Source organism: Oenanthe melanoleuca, chromosome 11 (assembly GCF_029582105.1).
Source record: "Oenanthe melanoleuca isolate GR-GAL-2019-014 chromosome 11, OMel1.0, whole genome shotgun sequence".
NCBI lineage: Eukaryota > Metazoa > Chordata > Aves > Passeriformes > Muscicapidae > Oenanthe > Oenanthe melanoleuca.
This window is the reverse complement of record NC_079345.1, coordinates 8,820,595-8,830,211: the sequence shown is the minus strand read 5'-3', so window position 1 is coordinate 8,830,211 and position 9,617 is coordinate 8,820,595. Positions and strand designations below refer to the sequence as shown.

Sequence of the window (9,617 nt, the reverse complement as noted above, 5' to 3'; positions counted from 1 at the left end):
AATGGCTGATGGCTCCTCGTGTAAGAGCTCAACAAACTTTTCACATCTGATTTTATATAGATCTTATATATCTGGAATCAAGTGTAAGTGTAAAAACCTTAACCTAGCCAGACCTAATTGCAGATTTGAAGGTGGTTCTCAGGAATTTCTAGGGGAGCTGGGAAGCAAAGCAATGTTTGTCTTCTATTTTGGTGCCCAGAAAGTTACAGTTCAGAACTAGGGGTATGAAAGGGAAGAGTAGGAATGATGTGAGCTTTTGATTAACTATGTATTAAAATAACTTGTATCAAATTGTTTCAGCCACTAAATCCTTTAATTTAACATAATTTGAACTGTATTATGGTTTGAACTAATATATTTAGATTATTCACAACTATTTCAAAAGTATTTTTAATGTGTCTAAATTTCTATTTTTCTTTTTAGCAAAGCAAGACATGGTTAGTAGCTTAGCAGGACCTTCAGTTAACAAATGAACAAACTTGGCTTCATTTAGATTAATGGGGTGGGGAAACAAAGAGCAATGAGCAGGGAGTAATGGTGGTTGCCCTCCACATTAGCACTAAAACGTTTGCTTACTTGTGGTCTTGTAATTTGGGATACAGCTGCCTATACTCCTGAAGGTTTTCCTCAGGCCTTGTGTTTGCCTCAGCCAGGCTCTGGCAGGGCAGGGCAGGTTTCCCACTGTCTCCATCTCAGGCATCCCTCTGGAGAGGGAGCTCCAGTTGCACACAGAAGCCTCAGCCTTGAGGAAGCACATTCTATTGTTGGGTGAAGGAGATGCCAAATGGAAGAAATTGTTTTCCATAATTTGTTCATGACTATATCAAACCCACATCTTGAATAATCTCAAGAAACATTATTCAAAGTGAAACATTTGCCATAACATTTTCATAAATACTTTCCACATCTACAAATGTGTTTTAGTCCAACAAAGTTGTAATAAAGTAAATGCTGTTTTAACCTTATCTACTGTACTTTGCTACAACTCTCTAATGCTGAAAAGTTCAGCAAGGTAGAGAACAGAATATGTAATTCTGATCTGAGTGAGTCTTGTGGAAACACTGGGGAAGGTACTTCAGGAAGCAATTTAGCAGTCAGCATGTAGCAAAGATGAGAATAATTATCAAACAGCTGTATGCATTCCAAAGACTTATGCTGTGATCAAGTTAGCATGCTGGTGGCATGGAATGCCATATCATATCAGGCATCCATTACAACAGATCTGGCAGTACTTTAAATCCATGAATCACTATGCTAAATGTAAAATCAGCATCGACTTTTCATGCTTTCAGGATGGCCACAGAAGAGATCTTGCTCAGTAAGGTGTGACTCTGATCCAGTTGCTGTCTGCAAAACCTATTACATTCAAGAACTATCCAAGAAAGCATCCAAGAGCGGATGAAAAGAAATCATTAAAATATCCACCCATTGAATAAAAAGAAGCAGTAAACCTAACTCCTGCACCACTGATTTAGAATAAACCACATAGGGATGAAGACAACCCAAAGAGAGGTTTTGCTCACACAGTATAAATAAAACATACTGCTCCTTTTATTTGGCTGCCCCAGATTTCTGTTCTTGAAAGTTGGCAGTACAGTTACTAAAACCTTCTCCTGGAAGAGGGCAATGCTTGGAAAACAGGATTTCAAAGTATTAAAAGCAGGAACCTTCATGCAGTTCATACATACCAGATCCTCTGCTCCATTTTTCAATGCCACATTGAAAAATGTCACAAATTCAGGGTGAGATGGGAGCCCAAAGTTCGAAATGTATTTATTTACTATTATTTTTTTCTTTTTAAAAACGCTTGAAAGATTCTTCTACTGTAGTCATTAGCAAAAGAGTAAATGAACTTCTAAGTTAAAACTACACTGAATAATGATTTTTGATGAGCAAGGAAATAGAAAATGCTTGAAAATACTGTACTATTTCATTTGTAAGTTAACTAATAACACATCCTGCTTCAGAAAATGCTTCATAACTACATGAAAAACTCTGTATAAACACAGATATCAGATATGCCTTTCTAAAAGCCATCTGCAATTGGGTTACAGGCTTTTTTCCTACATTTTCTGTAGTGTTTTGCTTTTGATGAGGCTAAGTTCTGACTCTGCTTGGCTGCTCTAAGCTGCTAAACATGTATCTTATAACACACAACATGTATCCTATAACATACAACATGTATCCTCTATCTTCCGGATCTAGGTGGGAGGAAGGGAGGCAGTGCAGCTTTGAGGATTCTCTCAAAGACTGTAACAACTATACCACCACTTTTTTTTTTCTCCCCAAAAAACCAAAAAAAGGACAGTCAGACGGTAAGGGAATGCTCCCCATATTAAACTAGACAAGCCAGAAAGACAATTGCTGGGAGCAGTAAGGCAAGTGTTTAAAATCAAGTAGATGTGACTGGCATGAGTTCTGATGTTGTTAGAGGTTCTCCAGTCTGAGTAGAAATACAGTACTTCTTATATTCAGCAACTTGTTCTTTTTTTTGTTGTTGTTGTTTTGTTTTGTTTTTTGTGGGTTTTTTTTGGTTTTTTTTTGTTTTTTTTTTTAAACATTATTGCTTAAGGTTCCGATGTGTAATTCATTTCCAAGGTACCACACATTCAATTTGTCTGCTGCAGAGTAGCAGATTTGTGCTTTACTGTAATAAAAAGAAGTTTTTTCTACCCCCATCAAAAAATCCCGAAAGAGGGCAGGATGAAACATTTTGGGAAGTCTGCGCACGAAGCGCAGCGCCGCGGCGGGGCAGCGGGCGGGCGGAGCTCCGTCCCTGCTGGGGGCGGCGGCTCCGGCCGCTCTCCCGGGGCTCCCGCGGGCCGGAGGCGCTGCGGCCGCCGCGATCGGCGCTGGCGCGGCCCCGGCCCCGCCCGAGCGAGCCCGCGCTCCGCCGGCGCCCGGACTACAGCTCCCGGCTGTCCCCGGAGCGCAGCCGGCCCCGGCCCCGGCCCCCGCCGCTGCCGCTGGGAAGCGCGGCCCCGCTGCCGTCCGGGGCGCCGCCCGGGCCGGGCCCGCCGAGCGCAGCGGGGCGGGGCGGGGCGGCCGCAGCGCGGCGGGCGGAGCGCGGCCCCCCCGCGCCCGGGGGCGGGAGCGCGGCGCCGGCCCCGCCCGTGGCGCTCCGTGGAGCTGTTCAGCGCCCAGGTGCTGAGTCTCCCCGCGGCGTACGGAGGCTCCGGCGGCGTTCCCTTCCCTCCGCTCCGCGGCGCGGCCATGGCCCCGGCGCTCGGCAGCCTCCGCCAGGCGTTCTGAGCGCCCGTCCGCCCGCCGCGCCCCGGCGTGGATGCAGCAGCTCCAGGCGCCCCTGGCTCCGCGGGGGAAGGCGGCAGGTAAAGCCTTTCCCTCCCCGCCCATCCGCATTGCATCCCCGGCCGCCCTCCGCTCGGAGCTGCCGGCTCGGGGGGCTCTTGCCGAGCCGAGAGCCGGAGGCTGCGGGAGGCGCGAGTTGTGTGCGGGGAGCGAGCTTCGAGAGGCGGACCGCGGGAACAAAGCGGTGCGGTCCAGATGCCTTTTGAGTAGTTTCGTTATTTTAGTTTCCGGGGAGTGGGGAAGGGAAGAGCGGGATGGGTGGTTAGCTGCAAATGTCTGTACTTGGTTAGATGTAGGGGGAAAATACCCCTACGTATATTAATTTGCTCATGGAATCACATTCCTATTCTCACTGTTCAGCCGGGTAAAATATGTGTTTGTCGTACAGGTAAGATAGTGCTGTAGTCAAGACTGCAAAATGGTTTCCTTGAGTACCCTCCTTAACTGTAATGCTTGTATAGATTTTGCACTGCAATAATTTCTTACTTCTTTCTGTGAGGATTACCAGCCCCACTGAAGAGCTAGGACAAGCAGCAGAAGGTCAGGGTAGCAGCCACCGTGTTTCTGTGACAAGGTGTCAGAAAAAGAGAGGAAAAAATTCCACTGTGTTTAAGGCCAAATGGCAAGTTGCATCCTACATGAAGTCGTTTACAGCCAAGCATTGTGCTGTTATCCCTGATGCTTCAGGCTTCCTCTTAGTGCTGGGTGATGAATAGGGAATTGAGCATATTAACCATGCATAATCAAGCAGCAAGTGTTCTTCACTGCTTGTATGTGTAGTACCTTCTGTCACAGGATCAGCAAGTATTCCTGAGCTAGCAAAAGACTGCTTCACCCTAAATTGAGTAGGATGCAGCTGCTCCCTTTTCCTGTTGTGTGTAAGGCAGGTTAACTACACTTCTGAGAGTGGCAGGGGAAGGGGAATCCTGGCAAAACAGAAACTCAGCACTTTTCTCAGGTGTAGATGGTGAGAAAAGTTTAACTGAGCAGACTGCATGGAGTCAGACCAGGAACTTGTATGGTTTCTGTGCTGATTTTCAAAAGAAACTGAAGAACCAAACTAAGATTTAAAAATTGCTTCCTTTAGAAAATCAAATGTAGCCTCATTAGCATACTCTTAGCACTTTGCCTTAAGTTACTTCTGCCCTGGATCTAGAATTTCTTTGTGTGTTAAGCATCTCCTGTTCCCCATGTTACTGTATCATTGTCAGAAGAAAGCAGCCAGAAAAACAATTGCAGAGAGCAGTAAGGTAAGTGTTTTAAAGCAAAACTGTGGCACTCATATAAATTCCAATAATATTAAAGATTCTCCAGTCTGGGCAGAAACACAGTACTTCTCATTTTCATTGACTTGGCTTTCTTTTTTTTTAATTTTTTTTTTTGTACTAATGATTAGCGTTCAGGTGTGTAGTTCATTTCTAAGATAGCATGCATTCCATTTGTCTTATAGAGGCTGCAGAGTAACAGATTTTGTGCTTTAATGTAATAAAAAGAAGTTGAACAGATTGAATGCAGTCTGACACTTATCTCACATCCAAAAGCTCTCCTTCCAACAGGCACCTTGGGCATGCAGGGGCATAACATCTGGCTTTTTTAACTGTAGCCTTTTAGGGATCAATTGAGTTAATAATTACAATAGTGCTTTACTGTAAAATTAAAAATCAATTTGTGCACATGACTGTGTGCAAGGCAAGCTTCCCATCACACCAGCAGAATTAGATTCCTGGCACAGCTCCTCCCTACCTCTGCCTTTTAGCCTAAGCACCATCGAAGCCCCAGAGCACGTGATCAGCTATGTGTGATTTAAGCGATGCTATTGAATTTTTTCCACAGGGAGCAATTACTGTAGAGTGACAAGTCAACCATTTTGATCTTAGCAGATCCAGCTCTGTTTAGTGATGGTAACCATAGCATACTCTGCCTAACCCAGTCTGAATATCTCATTGTAGCAGTGTGCTTCTAATTTAAAAGGACACTGCTAAACCTTAAAATAGGTTCTCATTTTTGGGTAGGAAAAGTGGCTTTATAACAGAAGGACGTTGTAGACATTTCAACTGTATGTTTGCAGTTGCTGCTGCCTGCAACAGCCCTCAAGAAGCCACTAAAATATGGGAAAAGCTAAGCAGCATGCTCTGACCACACCCCTACATTGCCATAATTCATACACCAATGCTCTGTGCTTGCTGCCACATTCATATTTCTACCTTGTCAGTTAGGACAAAGACAAAGCTGCTTTGTCCTAATGAAGCCAGTGCAGCATGCTTTTAATAGAGCCAATGATCTGGGCTTCCCAAAATATATTAAAAAGGACTCTTGTGTTCCCCAACATTGTTTATGCTAAAGGCTATTGCAAATAGAATATTTCTGCTAATTACTTGTATGTCAGCTTGGGCAATAAACAATCAATATTTTACTCATGTAGGATCCACTGCAACTTTCTGTGTCCAGTTATCATGCATTCAGCACAGCGAATTAAATCTCAACTTGCAATTTCTTTGTGGAAATGTTTATTTTAACTTTCAAAGGAGACTGCTGAAGTCATGGAAATGTTTCCATTACACTTAAGTAAAAGTCTATTTTTCAAAAGGGCTTACACAGAAACCTAACCTGGATATATTTTTAATGTTAGAGCCACTGTTATGATCACACTATACGGCAACACAGTAAGGATAGGGGGTTTGTAAGGATTTAAAAAAATCCTTATAAGCACAATATGTACAAAGATGCTATAGTTAATAATCAACATGTGCTATAGAAAAGCAGAGACTTTTTAACTGCTTTCTTTATGAGGGAGAGTGACAGGACACGTACCTTTGTATGGTATGGAGAATCAATGTACTCTGTATTGCCAAAACATCTTTTTAATATTGTCCTCTAGGTATGGCTGAGATGGCTTATGTATTTTCTACACTCCAAAAAGAGAAAAAATTATTTAATGTATTGTATAGTGCCAATTTTCTGCTTGAATTCTAGCAATTCTTGGCATTAAACATAAGTAGATTTTACTTATCCCCATAAATGCCTGCAAATTTCATATGATACTCCCAAGTCTACTCTTTAAAAAAGGCACTTAAATGCACACTGCAATAAGCAATTATGTACTGCTTAATTTCAGAAGAAAGGTCCTGCTAGCTAAAAACGAGCAATCCCAGTGACTTGCTCCAAGTAGCAAGTAATATTTTCAGTGATTTTTGAAGGTATAACTTCTAACTTCTAAATATTAGTGTTTAAGCATTTGTTTTAAGTTCTCCACAACACTCCACAACAGAAGAAAATTGTAGCTGCACTCCAGGCATTATTGCTATAATCACGTACTTTTATGTCTAATAGGTCAAAGCTACTCTAAAATGTGGGAAAATGTTAGACTGTGATTGAATTGTGACATTGTTGTAAAAAGCACCAATCCATAATTTGAGCTGACAGCCCAATGCTGACAAGATTTGCAGAAATATTCACTTCCATTTAATTTTGTCTTGAACAAGTAGTTTCTGAGAAATGGGCAGTTTGGAGACAGTATTTATGTAGAATTGCAATACAAGATTTTCCTCCCTGAATAAATTCTGCTCAGCTTCTTTTCTAGTGCTTGGGATGGGGGCAAGAGGAGGAAAATTATGGGACAGAGGGCAAACACTGCACATACAGTTGTACTTATTCACTGGGAAGCACCAGATTTTGGTGATTCCTGACTTGGTCAGACACATACTGCCCTTTGAGGGCTCTACTGTCAGAGCCACTCAGCTTTTACTCTAAAAGGAGGCAGAATGCTGTAATACCTTAAAGAAGTGACCAGAAAACATCCTCCTGAGTCAAAGCAGGAACAAGCAATTTCATGATTATAGAAAATCTCGGTGAATGTGAGGGAGACTGAGAAATCTTTCAGTGTTGAATCCTGTGCTGCAAGTTTGAGGTTTAACAAGCATATTTAAAGAACAGAAAGCTCACTCTGTGTGAGCTGACCCCAGTCTCCTCAGTGGGAATAAGTACCTAGGCAGAATGCCTGCTCCTCTGTCAGTGATGATTATTCTCTCTGGCCTAATACTTGATAGTTTGCATTCTTCACTCATCTGCTATTTTACAGAGCAGAGGTGATGGACCTGGACTAGCACCTATTTGCAAGAACTGCACAAAACAATTTGTTCTGTTATTTTTCAGATTTTTTTTAATGCCTTTTCTGAGATGTGTCTGAGGCTGCTATCAAAAAATATACTTGGGGTTTTTTAGATCTCTTGCTACTTGTCCTCAAAAAAATGCAACTTGACAAAATTTGCAAATACAGACAGTATTTGAAGTATTCCATGTGAAACACGCAAGACCAAATTATTGAAAATTTCTGAAACAGACAGACTTCCATTAGTTTCCATTTAAGATGGTTATACAGTCTTCTTTGCTGTCTCAAGGAGTACAGTTAAGGAAAAAGTTTAACGTGGGTTTAATGTACAATCACACCCCCACCCCCACTCCCTTGTCTTCTAAAAGGCATCAACTTGAACAGCATTCTATTACTGTTACATAATTTCAAAGTTGAACCACATACAGCTGCTTAAATCTGAAAGCTGAGATAATAAATTCAAGACAAGTGTTTTCTCTGAGGTACTTAAGACTTCTGGTAACTACTGTTCCTCAAGTACAATCTATTCCAATATTAATAGCAAAAATTTAAAGTGACAAGCCATATCTGCCATTCGAAAGTACACAAGCTTTAATATATTTTAAAATTGACTCAAGTAAAAGAGAGATAATAACTGGATTCCATCTGTCCCTCTTGACTATTTCTAAATGAGTTAACATTGATTAACACTTTTGCTTTAACACAGGGTTTTTAGCTCTTTCCCACCTATACTGTGCTTCAAGTAGAAGCTTTTCACTTTTAAGCAGGATGTCTTTCTTCAATCTTTTCTCTGCCAAAAGAAGAGTTAAGTGATCATTTTATTCCCTTCACTTACTCCAAACATTGGAACAGCCATGCTGGAAAAAGGGATAAAAATTCCATAGATTTCTTTTGGGCAACTGCATTGCAAAGAGGCTAGAGGTAAAATTCTTGATCAGGAAGCTGCGAAACTTTGTTTTATTTCTTTATTAAGGAATTACTGCCTGGAAAAAAAAGCCGAGTTTAATCCTTTCTGGGAAGAGATAATATCTAAGGAAAGTAAGCAGCTGTCTGTTGAGGGGCTGTAACTTTCTCTACTGGCTACTCCACCCTTCCCATATTGCCAAGCAGAACTGTCTGTCATTGAAAACAATGAGAAATTCTGTCTCAGTGAGAAATGACAAGTGAAAATACATCAGAATTATAACTGTGCCCTGAAACACTTAGAATATCACAGACTAGGAGAAAAAATACCCAGTTCCTGACTCCTCCATCACAGTTACTTCTGTGAAATCAGCACTGCCATACAGATGAGAGATCAAAGATTTATAGCTTTTCCTCTAGGAGTCCTTCACTGAGCTCGAAGCTGAACTCCATTGATGACCCTATCTGCAGAAAGAAAAGACAGGGAGAGTCTAGAAAACACAGCATGGACAGGAGTCTCTTATCCAAGCTAAGGAGCTAGCAGCGAAAATTGAAGAAAGATAAGAATCTTGTTAAGTTTATTATTTTTTTGTGAGCTGGTATGTGTTAGATCTAGTCAGAGGATAGAGAGTAGTTGGTGTTGTTGCCATGAGTGAGAGGAAAGAAGGATAAAATCCCTCTTGGAGTCCTTTAGTGCCTCTTTGAGAGGGAAAGAGAGGGAGGAAGAGACCCTGACAATATGAATTCCTGGGCAGGTGGATACAGACACTGCTGGCACAGGCTGGAGATGGGGATCCTTGCTAGTCCCAGAGGATGCACATACCACCCCTTTTTCAAGATAGAGCTTTGAGCTGTTGTTACTCCACAAGCATGGCAAGACAGAGCAAGTAAAGATGACTCTATGGTTTAAAAACAGCCTTTCATTGATTCTAGTCCTGGAGAAACTTTTCTTACTCCCACAGCAAAGCTGGAAAAAATACTGAAAAAAATCTAGTTCTGATAAGATAAGCAATTATGTAAATTACTCTATTTACTGCCAGGGTATCAGCTACATGATAAACATTCCTTTGAAAGGACAATGTACAATGGAAATTAAGCACAAGAAGTTGGCTACCACAGCCTGGCAAACCTGATTCCAATGTATATTGCTGTAAACAAATGGGAATATCTTGGATATGAAAGGATTTTTATTCACTGTGAGAAGGCCTGAACTTGCCATTTCACCTTCCTTGTTAAACTTAACTTTCAGATAACATGAGTGACAGAAGTAGGTATCTGCAACTTCTTAAGAACCAGT

The 9,617-nt window shown here is 41.7% G+C and overlaps 1 protein-coding gene across 1 annotated transcript in view; it reads left to right on the top strand.

Annotated features, from left to right (window-relative positions):
- The first annotated feature begins 3,083 nt into the window (after positions 1-3,083).
- The window catches only part of SMPD3 (sphingomyelin phosphodiesterase 3), a 99,966-nt gene continuing 93,432 nt past the window's right edge, over positions 3,084-9,617 (top strand). The window contains exon 1 of the mRNA XM_056500831.1: positions 3,084-3,329. The gene's annotated coding sequence lies outside the window, so the exon portion shown is untranslated. The remainder of the gene's footprint in view (positions 3,330-9,617) is intronic.